Raw genomic sequence first — 18,251 nt, forward strand, 5'->3', positions numbered from 1 at the left:
ATTCTTGAATGGGTGGGAAAATAGCTTCAGAGTGAAGTTCCTCTGCGAACTTCAGTGCACTCTTCAGAACGTTTTGAAATCCCTCATCTGACCAGTAAGTCTGTAGGTATGACTTTGCTTTGTCCAGTTGTTCCATTGCTACCAGATATATCAAGGTCAACACCTTGGAGTCTCTTGCTTACAACATTTATTTCATGCAGTATGTCATGCCACAACACTAAGCCACACAGATATTTGAAGTTATGTATGTTTCTGGTGATTCCATTTCCCGCTGCCACTGTTCTCCCACAAACAGTTCCTGTCATAGCATTATCCTCCATAATTGCAACTGTGGCATCATCTATCTTCCCAATTTGGTGTTTGATAGGCTTTATCGCCTCCACTCGACTTTCCCATCATGTGGCACTCAGTGGTTTCAGTGTCGGAGTGGATGTTCCCAGATGTTGCTTCAAAATTTGCCATCAATGAGTTGATGCAGAGAAAAATACATAGATGCTTTGGATTACATTAAAAAATTCAGCAGGCTCACTAGAAGCTGATGCTGCATCACTGATCACCAAGTTCAATGAATGAGAACTGCATGGGACAAAAAAAGCTCAAGGGTTTAACTCTCGGATCCATGTCTGCACTCCTCTGTTCTTTCCTCTCAAGTTGGCACCATTATCGTAGCCCTGATCTCTCATGTCAGCTATCGCAATTCCCATATCTTCTAGCTTTTTAAGAAGCACATTTGTCATACCAGCTCCTGTAGTATCATGGAATCATGGAATATCAGGGTTGGAAGGGACCCCAGAAGGTCATCTAGTCCAACCCCCTGCTCGAAGCAGGACCAATTCCCAGTTAAATCATCCGAGCCAGGGCTTTGTCAAGCCTGACCTTAAAAACCTCTAAGGAAGGAGATTCTACCACCTCCCTAGGTAACGCATTCCAGTGTTTCACCACCCTCTTAGTGAAAAAGTTTTTCCTAATATCCAATCTAAACCTCCCCCACTGCAACTTGAGACCATTACTCCTCGTTCTGTCATCTGCTACCATTGAGAACAGTCTAGAGCCATCCTCTTTGGAACCCCCTTTCAGGTAGTTGAAAGCAGCTATCAAATCCCCCCTCATTCTTCTCTTCTGCAGGCTAAACAATCCCAGCTCCCTCAGCCTCTCCTCATAAGTCATGTGTTCTAGACCCCTAATCATTTTTGTTGCCCTCTGATGGACTCTTTCCAATTTTTCCACATCCTTCTTGTAGTGTGGGGCCCAAAACTGGACACAGTACTCCAGATGAGGCCTCACCAATGTCGAATAGAGGGGAATGATCACGTCCCTCGATCTGCTCGCTATGCCCCTACTTATACATCCCAAAATGCATTTGGCCTTCTTGGCAACAAGGGCACACTGCTGACTCATATCCAGCTTCTCATCCACTGTCACCCCTAGGTCCTTTTCCGCAGAACTGCTGCCTAGCCATTCGGTCCTTAGTCTGTAGCTGTGCATTGGATTCTTCCATCCTAAGTGCAGGACCCTGCACTTATCCTTATTGAACCTCATCAGATTTCTTTTGGCCCAATCCTCCAATTTGTCTAGGTCCTTCTGTATCCTATCCCTCCCCTCCAGCATATCTACCACTCCTCCCAGTTTAGTATCATCCGCAAATTTGCTGAGAGTGCAATCCACACCATCCTCCATTTCATTGATGAAGATATTGAACAAAACCGGCCCCAGGACCGACCCTTGGGGCACTCCACTTGATACCGGCTGCCAACTAGACACGGAGCCATTTATCACTACCCGTTGAGCCCGACAATCTAGCCAGCTCTCTACCCACCTTATAGTGCATTCATAAAGCCCATACTTCCTTACCTTGCTGACAAGAATACTGTGGGAGACCGTGTCAAAAGCTTTGCTAAAGTCAAGAAACAATACATCCACTGCTTTCCCTTCATCCACAGAACCAGTAATCTCATCATAGAAGGCGATTAGATTAGTCAGGCATGACCTTCCCTTGGTGAATCCATGCTGGCTGTTCCTGATCACTTTCCTCTCATGCAAGTGCTTCAGGATTGATTCTTTGAGGACCTGCTCCATGATTTTTCCAGGGACTGAGGTGAGGCTGACTGGCCTGTAGTTCCCAGGATCCTCCTTCTTCCCTTTTTTAAAGATTGTCACTACATTAGCCTTTTTCCAGTCATCCGGGACTTCCCCGGTTCGCCACAAGTTTTCAAAGATAATGGCCAATGGCTCTGCAATCACAGCCGCCAATTTCTTCAGCACTCTCGGATGCAACTCGTCCGGCCCCATGGACTTGTGCACGTCGAGCTTTTCTAAATAGTCCCTAACCACCTCTATCTCCACAGAGGGCTGGCCATCTCTTCCCCATTTTGTGATGCCCAGCGCAGCAGTCTGGGAGCTGACCTTGTTAGTGAAAACAGAGGCAAAAAAAGCATTGAGTACATTAGCTTTTTCCACATCCTCTGTCACTAGGTTGCCTCCCTCATTCAGTAAGGGGCCCACACTTTCCTTGGCTTTCTTCTTATTGCCAACATACCTGAAGAAACCCTTCTTGTTACTCTTGACATCTCTTGCTAGCTGCAGCTCCAGGTGCGATTTGGCCCTCCTGATATCATTCCTACATGCCCGAGCAATATTTTTATACTCTTCCCTGGTCATATGTCCAACCTTCCACTTCTTGTAAGCTTCTTTTTTATGTTTAAGATCCGCTAGGATTTCACCATTAAGCCAAGCTGGTCGCCTGCCATATTTACTATTCTTTCGACTCATCGGGATGGTTTGTCCTGTAACCTCAACAGGGATTCCTTGAAATACAGCCAGCTCTCCTGGACTCCTTTCCCCTTCAAGTTAGTCCCCCAGGGGATCCTGGCCATCCGTTCCCTGAGGGAGTCGAAGTCTGCTTTCCTGAATTCCAGGGTCCGTATCCTGCTGCTTACCTTTCTTCCCTGTGTCAGAATCCTGAACTCAACCAACTCATGGTCACTGCCTCCCAGATTCCCATCCACTTTTGCTTCCCCCACTAATTCTACCCGGTTTGTGAGCAGCAGGTCAAGAAAAGCGCCCCCCCCTAGTTGGCTCCTCTAGCACTTGTGCCAGGAAATTGTCCCCTACGCTTTCCAAAAACTTCCTGGATTGTCTATGCACCGCTGTATTGCTCTCCCAGCAGATATCAGGAAAATTAAAGTCACCCATGAGAATCAGGGCATGCGATCTAGTAGTTTCCGTGAGCTGCCGGAAGAAAGCCTCATCTACCTCATCCCCCTGGTCCAGTGGTCTATAGCAGACTCCCACCACTACATCACTCTTGTTGCACACACTTCTAAACTGAATCCAGAGACACTCAGGTTTTTCATCAACCTGTATGTAGAATTTTCTACATTCTAGAAAATGCTCTCTGACAGTCACCGTTGCAGGGACGTTTTCACTAGGTTCTGTTGTTGTTACAAAAGCACCATTAAAGTCATTTGTTCTGTATGGCTGATGTCAGGTGTGCAGTCCAGAACAATAGAGTAATATCTTGTTGACTTCAGATCTGCCACAATCTTCTGTTTGACTTTTGTTGCCAGTAACTGTATGATCTCATTTTAAATTGTTTTTCCAAGGTAGTGGTGTGTGTACATTTCTGGGTGCCACAAGTACTCCTTTTCTTTTTGCGGATACAGACTAACACAGCCGCTACTCTGAAACATTTCTTGGGTGGTGACTCTTCTTAGATGCTCCTGGAGTGCAGCATCAAACTCAGCCATCAGCTCCACAATTTTCAGGAAGTTTCCATTGTTTGTCATGTACAGCTGATCTGAAGTGCCGCGCAGTGCTAGGTTTTGGGTAGCAGCATTCTCACAATGGCAATGAGCCTTTTCAGAACATTTTTCCGGTAAAGAGACTCTGATGCAATCTTCTTTTGATGCTGATCATCTATGGTGGCCTTTAACCTTAGTCTCATCTCAAGCTCTTTCCACCTATGGAATGCTCTCTGGTGATTTGCTGCCATCTCATGGCATGCCAGATTTCTAGCCAGATTTTTCCAGTCCTTTGTTCCTGTAGAACCCAATGTGGCTGCAGCATCAGACTGGAAGAGTTTGCAAAAACGGTATGCAGCATTCTGGGTTTTTGAGTACTTAAGCCATGGCCTCTCTACTTTGTCACCATTGGGGATTTCATGCCAGTAATGTGTTGGATGGAAACTACTATTTTCATTGTCTTTGGGGAACATGAAGTTTTTCAGTTGCTGTGGCCCATGCAGTATAAGGAAGTCCCTCAGGCTACTTTCAAGTGGGTCCACTGTCCTGGATCATCTAGACTTAACGAACTAAACTCAGCAGCAGCTGTTTCTTGCGCCTCCATTACACTCTTCTCTCATTTACACTTTTCTTCAGGAATGTGCATGGTTACATCCATTTGAGATGGAGATATGGATGCTGCAGTAGCTGGCAGGTCACCTGCACTCTGACTAACTGGAAGATCAGGCATCTCCTCAGCACTCACATCCTCACTGGGACTGGAAGGCTCACCGTGAACATTTGTGTCTATGTATCTCAAGAGAGTTTGTTGCTGCTTAGATAGAAAAGCTTCCTTTGCTTTCTTTCTTTTTCTGAATGCTGCCCCAGAGGGGCATTTTCTTCTTTCACTCATGACTGCTGTTCTGTGCCAGCTATAGTGGCTCTCAACACTCAATTGAAGGGGACAAATAAGCAGGCTGGTAGCAGGGCCTGACTGAGGGAAGATATCAGCGTCTTAAGAGCCTAACTGGCTCCTACTACTTCAGTGACTGCCTGTTCTCCTCACGTGGGTTCAGGGAAGCAGCAGGAAACAGGAAGCTCCCTGAGAAGCTGGTGTTAATCAGTCCAGGCTCCTGAGAGTGTTAGAGAGGTACATAAGAGGCTTCTCCTCCTCTCTCTCCCTGCAGCTCCTGCTGCTTTCTGTTATTCCCTCTCACTTTTTCTCCTGCCTGCCTGTTCTATCTCTTGTGCCCTCCTTCCTCCAGCACAGCACTCCACCATCTCTGTGCATCTAGAGCAGAGAGAATACATGTGCACCAGCAGCAGACACAATTTTCTACACTCTGGGTCCTAGTGGCGCCCCCACACAGTCTGGCACCAGAGCCGGCCGCCTCAGTTTGCCTCATCGTAAGGCCAGCTCTGTCAGCAGCAGGCAACAGTGAGTGGTTTTCAACTGGGTAGGATCTTAGACATAGGTGCATTCTGTCCCCAAACCTGTTCATCATGTACACAGGTGCTACTACAATACAAATAATAACAAGTAATAAGTAAATAACAGGAATACATTTTTTTATAAATTTAGACCCTTTGCTGGTGGACTTTATGCAATGACAACAATTACTAATTAGTTTCCTGATCAAAATTATTCCAAAAATCATTTTTATTAATATAACTTAACTAGGGATTGTCTGAAAACTATTCGCAGTCAGTCAATTATCTGATTATTCAAATTTTTGCTGTTTGAATTTTGTGATTGGTTACCTAAGTCAAGTTATATTACTTCTGTTGATTTAACCTTTATTAACTGCTACTGTTTCCAGCCAAATGTACTTGGAACATATTTCATTTCATTATGAAACAAATCTCTACTATGGCCCCTAAACACACTGTTCTCCAACACTCACCAAACAAAGTTTCGGTCATACAGATGTTCACAAACTGCAAATAAACCTAGTGGAATGAACAGGCCAAACTGAAACTCAGTTTCTAATTTGGAATTTGGTTTGCAAATAGCTTTTTACCTTACTTAACTAGCTGACAGTATTTCAAATAAACTCCAGACTTCAGTATGTAGAACAGTTATGACAAACACTCCTTTTCCTGAACAATTACCTCATTTCTTTCTTGGCTTGTCTGACCTACATCCTAATATAAGTACACTCCTTATCACATAATGATAACTGGTGTAGAATACATTTCAGATTCTACATGTCCACAGACAGTGATATTTGAAATTTTGTTGCATATACTGGTGATGCTGTTAAAAGAATGGGGATAACCTGTTTCATGGCCGGAGGTTAGAAGAGGCATAAAAATCATACCTTTTTATTGTCTGTGTCCATGTGCAATTCAGCTGGATTTATTTCTGTTATGTGTTCAAGGGCAGTATATTAGACATTTTGTTGAACTTGAAAAGACCAAAGACCAAACAATCAATAAAGACTGATTAATAGGAGTGACAGCAATCTAGAGAAAGATAATCCTCTGAAATCCTTTTTAGTCTTTTAAGACATATGGAAACAGCTCTGAAAGCAAAATCCTGATCCTTCACCCTTTTGTTCTCTATCCCTTTGTAGAATGTCACTGCATTAGTGAGTTCATGGTTTTCACTACCTGATCATTTCAAATTCCTGTCTTAAGTTTTATCATTATCTGTCACAGCTGCAGCTTTAAGAAATAAAAACTAAATATAGCATATGTAGATGTAGTGAAGGCCATGTTTAAGTAGGGCTATAACACTTTTCTTGTTAATCTTTTCAAAATTGAGAGGTAATGAGTTATAGTAGCTAGAGACTAAAACTGGGAGGGGGGATATACTGGATTGAAATTCTGTTTGAGCCACTGATTCACTTTTCAAACTTGGGAAAGTCACCTGGCCCTGGCCTCCTTGTCTCTGAACCAAGCTGAAAAAAAAATCCCTTGAAACTGAACTGAAAACCAGGTGCTGAATTTGAAATGAATATACTAGGTAAGTGTATTAAAAACAATCCCTAGCTCCCTACAATAGTCGTGTCTGACTTAATTGTTTTATAAAATTCCTATAATGTTAAACCAAACATGAATGATGCACCGTGGGAAGGGAGAAAGGGTACATCTTTTTTTTCTTTCCATCAATTTCCAAACATCTTGAAATGTAGAGAACGTTTTGTTCTCATTTGTGTAGAGACTTGCATTTAACGTTCAACCTTGCTGACATGCATTGCTTGCTAGCTGCTGAAATCCACTCATGTACTTTTCTGTTTACCAGAGGTAGAGGTTTGTTTGTATTCATGCAGAGATGAAGAGAGAGAAGGACAAAGCCCAGTTGTTTTGCCTAGTTCCAAGTGATCATCACAGAGTGACTGGATTTTTTAATCTAAAGAATGATTTTCTGATAACTCATAAAAGTATTTTTTTCACAATGCAAAGCAGGCCATTTCTTAATTATGCACCCAGGGAGTGAAAAAATTCAAGAGAGGACTAAGCCTTTCAAGGAAGGGCATTTATACTTGACCTTTAGCATGTAAAGAGTTTTTTTAAAAAGAGAGATTGCATTATTTACCGGAGCTGCAGGGCATCAATAACTTATGCATCAACAAATGATTCAAGTTTTGATCATCTATTTCCTTTGAAAGAAAAGGCGTACTTGTGACACCTTAGAGACGAACAAATTTATTTGAGCATAAGCTTTCGTGAGCTACAGCTCACTTCATGCATCCGATGAAGTGAGCTGTAGCTCACGAAAGCTTATGCTCAAATACATTTGTTAGTCTCTAAGGTGCCACAATTACTCCTTTTCTTTTTGCAAATACAGACTAACACAGCTGCTACTCTGAAACCTATTTCCTTTGGTTTAGCAAAACTTTTCATCTGCCTTTGCCCTGTAATGGCAGAGGAGTGGTTTTGGAATAGCAAATTTGGAATGTCTATTGATGCCAAGTGAATTATCCCTGCTTTTCTCTGTCCGCTAGTAGCATCTGAGCACTTTCAATGTATGTGCCACTTTTTCAAAGCTAATGATATCTCACTGTTAATATTTCTCTCTCTCTCTCTCTTCTTGGGAGCTGGTAGTGTATACTAACTAGAGAGATTTATTATAACAAGAGCAAATAGTGGTTTGGTCTTGTTACAGTCAGGATAGTAAGTTAGTCATGGTGTGGGCTGCTTTGTCTATTGTCTCATTATTCTTGTTTTACTTTTGTACAAAGCTCAAAAATGAAAATAAATGGAGTTGAGCTGCTGCAAGATGTGGATGAATTGACAGTCAGGAGCTGTCTGCTGTCAACACATCCATACTATTTTCAAAAGCCTGCCCAGGCACAAGTAGCCTGTTGCATGGTCCAAATTATTCTAATGTATTATTGATATTATTATAGCACATAGCCCCAATCATGGGCTGGGAGTCCATTGCGCTAGGTGCTGTACAAACACAGAACTAAACGAGGCATGGCATATTTTCAGAAAAGCTTTGTTAGTCATACTTAAGTTCCCAGTTGGAGGCTGAGCACTCCTGAACGTTGTGACCATAGTGTGATGAAGGAGCTTGAATTCTCAATTGGGATTTTCAAAAGTTGTCAGAGGCCCACAAGTGCTAAACCAGATGCTGCTGATTTAGTCATGTCAGGGACATGACTCAGATTGGATATATTTTTTGGAAAGATATGTTCTAGTTCAAACAGGAATTAGTTCAGGGAAGTCCGCTGGCCTGTTATTCAGGAGGTCAGACTAGATGATCATAATCGTTCCTTCTGGATTTAGAATCTAAGAATCAGTCACTCAGCAGGCACAGATTAAACTACTCAAGCTACTGAGCTAGTCAGTTTATAGTACATGCTTGCTCAGCAAGTCAGCATGCATCTCTGTGAGGAGCTAAGCATGGCAGCACACAGAAGCCACACCCTCTTAGAGTGTGTCAGGGTTGCCACAGCCCTGGACATGTTTGCCACCATGCACTTTAAGATCATTTGACACTACTTGCAAAATGCAGCCTCCCACTAATTAGAAGACTTCTTCATTTCCATAAGGAGGAGGGCTACACAGTAAATAAATGTTTCTCATATAGAGTTGGAGACTATGCAGGGATTCTATAAGTTGCCCTCTTTCACAGTGGCTCCGTGGGCTCCCAGGGTGGACTAAGTTGCTTCCAGGAATAGGGGCTGTGTATAAACTATATCATATTTTTGTAATTTTTTTCAAGACCCACCCATTGCCTTGTAATGCTGAAACAAATGCCCGTCATGCTCTGTCACTCCAAATTAAGGATCAGCCCAATGTTCTGTGGATAGCCCCATACATTAGGAAGAACACTTACTCACCGAATACAAAGAATATGTGAGACCATCTACTGCAGTTCATGGTGGTTGTGTCTTGATTACCCACTCCAGTCATGTCCTCTATATTCAGTGAAAACCCTCCTTTCTTGCACTGTTTGAGAGTGGAGCTGGCAAATCCAGTTTCATTCTGGGTGAGTAAGAAAAGCAAATTCTTGTGTGCAGACCCCAGAATGCAGACACATTCTTGTGTGCAGTGCAGACACACACAAGACCAATCACAGGCATTATAGTGATAATTCATTCTAATATTTGGTCTGCTTTCCTCACTGGTTCCTATCCCCTCTACAGAGGCCTCAAACCAAGGCACAGCTTTGATCTCACAGTGCCCATTGGCCCACCAGAATGGTCACAGTGAGGGCATTTGGCCCTGTCCAAATGAGGTTCAGACTGGTAGCACATTGCAACATGCATCCAAAAGGATCACAATATATTACACCACACTGAGACATGGAATACTCTGGCTGAAGGAGGCAGATGTAAGTGAATTCATGAACTCATCAGGTAATGAGGCAGGGGTTTGAGAGAGCCTATAGTGGCAGAACTGGGAACCATGTTCAGCATTCCAGTGGTCTGAATCCCAGGGCCATTAGGGACAAGCTGATTGCTGATAATTTTGCTGGTGAGCAGTGAAAACAGATAGAATGAAATATGTCACATCCTTGTGTGTAAGGTGCAGAATGTGCCCTTATTCTTTCTTATCAGTGTGCTGTCTGTGAAAAAAACAAAGGAGTCAATCTGACTGTGATATTTCAATGTACTCAGAAGGAAAAGGAAAGATAGAGGATGATGGTTGCCCATACAGCTTATTACTTATCTTTTCTGTTCCTGTGGTATTGTCATGTGAACCCCTAGTGCCTAATCCAAACTCTGGGATGGCCCCCACTTCAGATCCTGGGTCTTTACCTCAAGCTGTTGAGATTCATGCTTTCAGTTCTGGGGTTCCCAGTGCAGTGGCGAAGATAGAGGTTGTCACAGAAACAGCTGCTTTCTGGGCTACTGGGTACTATGGTGCTGAATATTCATACTAGTTGATGGAAGGTGACTTTAGCATTCTGTGACAGTCTATATCCCTATGTCACCTTTTTTTTTTTACAAAACTATAATGGATTTTGTACAAAGTATGCCTTGCGAGGTATCATTTGAAAACTTGTAATTTGCTAGTCATTATTGTCCTGATAAAATGTGTGTGGCAACATTGTATGTAAAGTTATAAGATTGTACTGTATAATATTACTGAAACAGATTCCAAGTCTGAAAAACCAGCCACAGACCAGTTCCTCAGAAACAAAAGGCAAACTGACACCTCATCCAGGTGTCAACAAAATCAGATGGACTCTCACCTGGTTAAGCGGCCATTCTTTGGCATGAATAAGGATGTGAGTGATAAATTTACACCTTGGCAAAGAAACAGCTGAAGGTTCCTGTCCCACTGACTTTTTGTCTTCTGAACCCCAGCGGGAGATGATTCTCAAAGAGGAGGAAAGATACGAAAATGGGGAACAAATGCCCCAAATGATCTCTCCCTTCATCTCTACTCATAGCATCAATAACACTTGAAGGACAAAGGAAGCATCATTAGACTGGGGAAGGATCCTGGCTGAAAGATTCAGCCAGAAAGACTGTTTGAACCTGTAGTGAGAGAGACCCCTTTTGCTTTAAATTCCCTTAACTTGTTAAGTGAGGTATTAGTTGCTTTCTTACCTTTTATTTCTTTGTAACCAATCCTGACTTTTATGCCTCATTACTTATAATCACTTAAATATATCTTTCTATAGTTAATAAACTTGTTTTATTGTTTTATGCAAACCGGTTTGTTTGGATTCACGTGTTTGGGAAACTCCATTTAAGATAACAAGATCTGTGCATATCATTTTCTATTAGTGAAATGACAGACTTTATATGAGCTTGTATTGTCCAGCAAGGTGCTGGGCAGTGCAAGGCACACATTTCTGCAGGAAAGTCTGGGACTGGGAGTTTGCTGGTGTTACTTTGCAGTGTAATTCATGGGTGTCTGGCTATAGCACTCATGCAATATAGCTGGGAGTGATTTACATGCTGAAGGCTGTGTGTGGACAGACCAGGAGTGGTTGCTCTCACAGAGAAGCAGAGTAAAAGGCACCCCAGATTGGAGAATTGAGAGGACACAGCTGTTCAACAGTCCAGATTGTATCCTGGGGAACATCACACATACACCTTCTCTGTCTGCAAGCTGAAGATAAATTATCTATTTCATTATCTGTAAAATTAGAACAGCCAAATCATCCTCAAAGTTCAAATGAGAAGAATACTTATGGATGGTCTCATAGAGGGGCAAAGGGGAAGAAGAAGATAAAGAAATTCAACACTGATCACACTAGAAAAGAAAGGCATCTTTTGAGGATTGAATGAATGGGACTTTGCTGGGACTTCTGGGTCAGACTACATGTACAATGAGAAAATCAAATGCTGATTTAAATTTCACTTATGCCATTAACTTTACTGGAGTTTTCTTGATATACATGAGTGTAAGTGATAGAGAATCAGGCTCTCAGTATGTAAGACAGATTTTTCCCTAGCATGTTATCATAAAACTGTGCTATGATGAAATAGGAGACGTCTTTGGCATTTGGAGGCCTATTTGACACAATTTAAAAGAAATACCATTTGCAGTTGAAATATCCCTGTGAGCAAGGCCAAGACAGTCTTAGTTCATGGCTGTTTTGTATCCCATTTCTTCCAATGTGAGGATGACTAAAAACGTTTTGTCAAGGGAAATTATTTGTTTAAACCTTTATTCAACCTTAAATGAATGAAATAGCTGATGGCAGCTTAGAATGTGCCCAAGTTCACAATAATCAGATTCCAAAATGGAATTGTTTCTCTGAGTAGTCAGCTAACTGAAAGTTATTAAGCATAAGGCATTAATTTTAAAGGACTGAGATATTGTGCTCTTTGCTCTTTGGAATGCATTCAGTTTTTGTTAATTTCATAATATTACCAACATGGAGAATAAGTTCTCTTTATTTTAAGAAATGTGCATTGCTTACTAATGTAGATTCAGCTAATCACGGGAGCAGCTTCTAACTCTGTTATGCAATGCATGTGTCTACATTGAACAATCAATTAGCCAATGCTGCATATTAATCAATTTTGCAATCTCAGTGATAGTATCATGGTGGTAGTCTCATAGTTCCTGTCTAGTGTAAATAAATGTCACTTGACCATTCCTATTAATGCTGCAGGATTACGTAATAGATGACACCATACAATGGTCAACATTTTAAACTTACATACGCATCTCTCTTTGCTTTTAAAATCATGGGCTTGATCCTGTTCCCACTTATGCCAGTGGAAATTAGGAGTGGCACCAGTGAAGTCAATCAAGTTACATTGATGTAAAATGATATATCCAGTCTGACTTCAATAGAGTCAGTTCTGACTTACAGTGAGTGAGAGCAGAATCAGGTCCTATATTTGTGAATCTTTAACAGTTCTGAACAGAAACATAATCCATAATTCCTTTTGCTAACCAAATCTCACACACTGTTTCCTACAAACTAAGCTTTTTCTATTTTTAGATACTCTGCCCTTGTAAGTAGTAATACAATGTAACCAACTAACCTTTGAGTCTTGATTCTGTTCTTGTATTTTATAGATAGACTCGTCTACTTTTATATTTTTCATATTTAATTAAACTAATTTAACAACATGAAAGTCTTTTACTCTGTCACATTTTAGGACACACAAAGATTGCCTTCAGCATCTTGAACATTTTCTATTCCTGGAGGTTTTATATTTATAAATCTTCATATTTTATGACACACAGTTGTCTGTAGGGCTCTGATTACTCTTCACTGTTCTACTTATTTCATGATTCTCACAACGCACATGTTCTCATTAGTATAACCTTGAATTGTCAAATGCCTTCTGAAAACATCTATAAAAATACTGCTGGTTAAATTAAGAAATTATTCATAATGAAACTGCAAAGTTACACTCTGTTCTTTCTGAACACATTTGAATTATAGGCATAGGTTAAAATATATATTTCCTGCTCACAATTCTTGCAATATACTTTTTAAAAAGTATTTAAATTATAAAATAATAAACATCCAAGTCAAACAGCACTGAGGTGACTGAAAACTCCCACACATTTTCCTATTTTGCCCTGGTTTTACAGAGTAGCACACATGTACTTAGGACCACATGCCTCCTAGAGGCAAACAACTTCTGAGTGGAGACCCTTTGCTTCCATACTGTTGCTCTGTCCCCTTGATATCATGGGCTCTATAGAAATTATACTTCTGGGTCCTCCTCTAAGCCCTGGCTGTCCCTGGAAAGTAGAGCAATGAGTTGAAAGAAGGGAAGTGTAATGTAGGCTTTGGTGCATGAGTCACACCTTGAGTTCTGCCAACAATCTCACTTGTCTAGGTAAGAGTTGTTGAAGTTATGCAGGACAGCAATAGCCTTTAGGGTCAATCTTGATGCATCTTTTAATTTTGTATCTGTTATCTAGGTATTAGTGATAGATGCACTAAAAATACTTAAAAGATGGATTGAGTAATAAAACAAACTAAGGGGAGCAATACAGTTCTAATGCCTCTCTATACTGCCCTGGGAACCTCAACATCAAGGCAGCATCTCTCTGTGTTACTGTATTCTAAATATTATATGATAAAAAACAGAATTCCACTGGCCATCACATACAGTCCTCAGCTAAAACCCCTCCAACGCATCATCGGTGATCTACAACCCTTCCTGGACAACAATCCCTCACTTTCACAGGCCTTGGGAGGCAGGCCAGTCCTTGCCCACAGACAACCCCCCAACCTGAAGCATATTCTCACCAGAAACGACACACCGCACCATAGTAACTCTAACTCAGGAACCAATCCATGCAACAAACCTCGATGCCAACTCTGCCCACATATCTACACCAACGACCCCATCACAGGACCTAATCAGATCAGCCACGCCATCATCGGTTCATTCACCTGCACGTCCACCAATGTAATATTCACTATCATGTGCCAGCAATGCCCCTCTGCTATGTACATTGGCCAAACTGGACAGTCCCTACGTAAAAGGATAAATGGACATAAATCAGATTTTAGGAATGGCAATATACAGAAACCTGTAGGAGAACACTTCAATCTCCCTGGACACACAATAGCAGAGTTAAAGGTAGCCATCCTGCAGCAAAAATACTTCAGGACCAGACTTCAAAGAGAAATTGCTGAGCTTCAGTTCATTTGCAAATTTGACACTATCAACTCAGGATTAAACAAAGACTGTGAATGGCTAGCCAACTACAAAAGCAGTTTCTCCTCCCTTGGTGTTCACACCTCAACTGCTAGAAGAGGGCCTCATCCTCCCTGATTGAACTAACCTCGTTATCCCTAGCCTGATTCTTGCTTGCATATTTATACCTGCCTCTGGAAATTTCCACTACATGCATCTGACGAAGTGGGTATTCACCCACGAAAGCTTATGCTCCAATATGTCCATTAATCTATAAGGTGCCACAAGACCCTTTGCTGCTTTTACAACTCCCATGATGGCTTTTTTGAATCAAATTTTTTGGCTGGGAGTAAAAAAAAAAAATCAGTTTTCAATTTGTTGCTGAAACATAAAACTTGTCCTTTTCCAGCCAGATCTAAGGATTATCTATGTTACCTAATTCACTCCTTGTGCAGCCCTAACAATGCTGCTTTTACCTATTGACTGAAAAATGTTCTTCCCTCCTTCATTTGAGTTCTATAGCCTTTTTTGTGGGCCCGAGAGTCCCTCCCATATTGACAATCTCCCCTATTCCACACATTTCACTGACCCTACCACTCTTCCATTTAGTAATCTGAGCTACTTCTTGACCACCCTGATTGCTCCTCATTACTTGCACATCCACTGTGACAACCTCTCATTCCTCCTAACTGCAGCTAGCATTGCTTTAAGGCAGTGCCATACAGCAGGGCAGGCCCTTCTATATCCATTCGTTACACGGGCCATCCTTTAAAGTCAAAGACTTGTCTAGATTTCCTAATAGTGATGAAGAAACAAAATGACCTTTTCTTCCTCCATTTCCTGATTTTTCCCTGACCCCTGGTGGGTGTGCCGCTCATACAGGAGCAGACTGGGAAAAGCTATTCATGAAGAGTGAGGAAGGTTACTTTATTATTTGCCCATTTCCAGTCATTGTGACTGAACTTGTTACTGATTCTCACTGCCATGGATATCATTACCAGGTTTAGTCATATGGATGACTATTAAAATGTTTTCTGGCGGTGTCTGCTTAACATTTTTATGATGCGTTCACAGAGTCTTTTGTGAGTGAGTGTTGCTCAGACAGTGGCAGATTTGAGACAAAAACCTTTTTTTGGATGTTCAGTCCTTTGGCCTGGGTACATTCAGAGCTACACATGTTCATGTTCTGGAATTTAGGCAGTACTAACCCTGGCAATATTTTGTTTGTTTTTCTATGTGCAACATGTAACTGGTCCACTTGTCACTGTACTTGTAGCTATCATGATAGATGCCTTTTGTGCATTCATACTATGTAATTATATAGCCAGAGTATTCAAAATGTTAGCTCTCAATGTGTGTGAATATATAAGGCTAGAGATTTTCTGCATTCACTGAACTAGAAGGTACTGCAGATAAAGTGTACTTGTCTAAATTTCAATTCCTTTAAACATTTGGGGTACTGATTGCTGAGGAAAGAATAATTTTAATCGTGGCATAAAACTGAGTGACTTTTAAATCTTTCTGTTCTATTTGGGACATATTAGAGAATTCATTGTAGATGGGGAAAATGGACACCTTTGGTTGTTTGGTATGTTTGTATAGACTCACATATGCTTTCTCTCCCATCTATAGGAGATCTTCAAACAGCTATGCAGATGGAGTCTGTTTCATGGTCTCTGTCTTGTCTGTGGACACATGAGGATTTTTTTTCCCTTGGCCTCTATTTGTGTATATATTTGCGAGTCAAAATATCAAGATCAAAAGGTCCAAAAAGCAGAACAAACTGCATTCATCTTCAGTGGTGGCATCTGACAGAAGCACAAATCAAGATGATCAGCTGAAAGACCCTTGTTGATCTGAGATAAGAAAAGACTACTTCAGAGTGATGGTTTTGCCTTTGATCTACCTTTGGAATGATAAGGTTAAACTTTGGTTGAAAATTTTGCATTTTTCTAGGGTAATGTTGCTTTAACCTGCTTTGGAAATGACAACAGACTCTGATTGGTTTCAGAATTTGCTGACAGAGAAGACATCAAAGTGAATTGAGGGCCTGGGGGAATGTTTTTAGATGTTATGTAGTGTTAAATGTAATTGATAAAATAATTGCATTTGTATGAGGGCTTTAAACTCTCAAGACTTGCCTTCCCCATATTCCCATTCATTTCTTTATACACTTTTAAAACCAGACAAAACTCTAGAAACACTGAGTGATTTTCTTTCTTCCTTTGCTTTCATTTGAAAGTTCTGGCAGGTAAAACATGATGGATTGAATACTGTTACACATAAATTCATACTGACTCCCTCTCCCCCCACGAAAAAAAGAACAAGAGTTGTCTTGTGTTTGCCAGTTCATTAAATGATCAAGGGTTATGTCTGTCAGAGACTTAGACTCTGTGTAAATTGGGCCAATATTGCTGTTGTATATGTTGCATATGATAAAACAAGCAAACCTTATTCTCTTACAAAAGCTTTACTTACACTATATAAACCAGGGTGGCCAAACTTACTGACCCTTGAAGCCACATGCAATAATCTTCAGAAGTTCGAGAGCTGGGTGCACTTGCCAGGCTGCAGGGCTTCTGCACTGGGTCAGGATAGTGGAGCTAAGGGCTTCAGCCCTGTGGGAGGCACCTACCAGGGCTCTGGACTTAGCAAGAATGGGGCTGAAACCCCAAGCCCCAGCAGGCATCTCTCCTGGGGCTTAAGCCCTGAGCCCCAGCAGTCATCTCCTGTGGGGTTGAAGTCCCTAGACCCTCCTCTCTGCTGGGCAGAAGCCCCTAGCCCCAGCATCCCGCTGTAGTGCAGAAGCCCCAAGCCCCCCCACCCAATCTGGTAGGTGGAGAATGGGGGCGTGTAGGGGACTCCACGAGCCATACTTTAGTTGTAAAAGAGCCATACGTGGCTCGTGAGCCACAATTTGGCCATCCTGATATAAACTATGCTTTTAATAACTAACAAAGTAAATATATATTAAAATTTAATACCTATATAATATATACTTCAACAGACATAATCTTATTTTAAATTTTATAATATTTTAAAAACATGCTTGAATCAGGAGGAAAACAGTTATTTAATTGTCTGGCTAGGAGGACAGGAGACATCTGGCATGCGTTTAAACAGGCCACAACTTTATTATTTGATGTCTGGGACTACCTGGCAGATAAACATGTACAGTGCAGGTAACCCCCTGTTTATTCCGTAATTACCCAGGGGGCTTCCACCAGTTCCCCTTCTTTTTCCATCGAGGGCCCTCCAGCAAATCCATTACCTTCCAACCCACCCCTCTCGTAGCAGGCTTAAAAGTGGGCTATAATAACTGTGGGTTGGCTCCCTTCTGTACCAATCTTAGGAGGTCCCAACCCCGCCCCCCGTTTGTTCCTTTAACGAACACCTCTTTTTAAGTCCTTTTCCAAGCCATATAACTGGTCACTGTATACCTTCTGGATGGAGTACCTGCAGTGGACATCTGCCACAAGGAGGTATCAGCCATTAGCTTGGCTGCCTTCTTCCCGCCCCCAGTCAGATTCCCTGACATCTCCTAATGCCATCTTTTATATCAGTCAAAACATGACAGCACCTAAATCTGACAGGAGAACCCCATGTTCCTGAAACAACTCTGGTGCCCCATATACTATGCCAGGATGTGAAAATTACTGCCCCTCCTATGGTCCCAAAGAATGTGGCCACCTCCCTGTTCACATACCTCTTCGCCTTGTCCACCCTGGGGGGCCTCATGACTTCCCACCAGACTCTGCGCTGAAGCATGTCTGACCATACAATGTTAACTCCTGGAAAAATTTCAAGGATCAGCGTCAAGTCCCTCCTAGGTTAAGCATTAGTTCCACCCCTTTATGTATTTCCAAATTGTTTTCCCCGAGGTGCACCACAATTATATCTGGTGGCTGCTGATGGGCTCACACAGCATACAGCAGTGGGATTAGTTGATCGCATAACATGCCCCTCTTTGCATGCCAACTGAGTATTACTTCATTACTGA

Source organism: Caretta caretta, chromosome 1 (assembly GCF_965140235.1).
Source record: "Caretta caretta isolate rCarCar2 chromosome 1, rCarCar1.hap1, whole genome shotgun sequence".
In the NCBI taxonomy this organism is placed as follows: Eukaryota; Metazoa; Chordata; order Testudines; family Cheloniidae; genus Caretta; species Caretta caretta.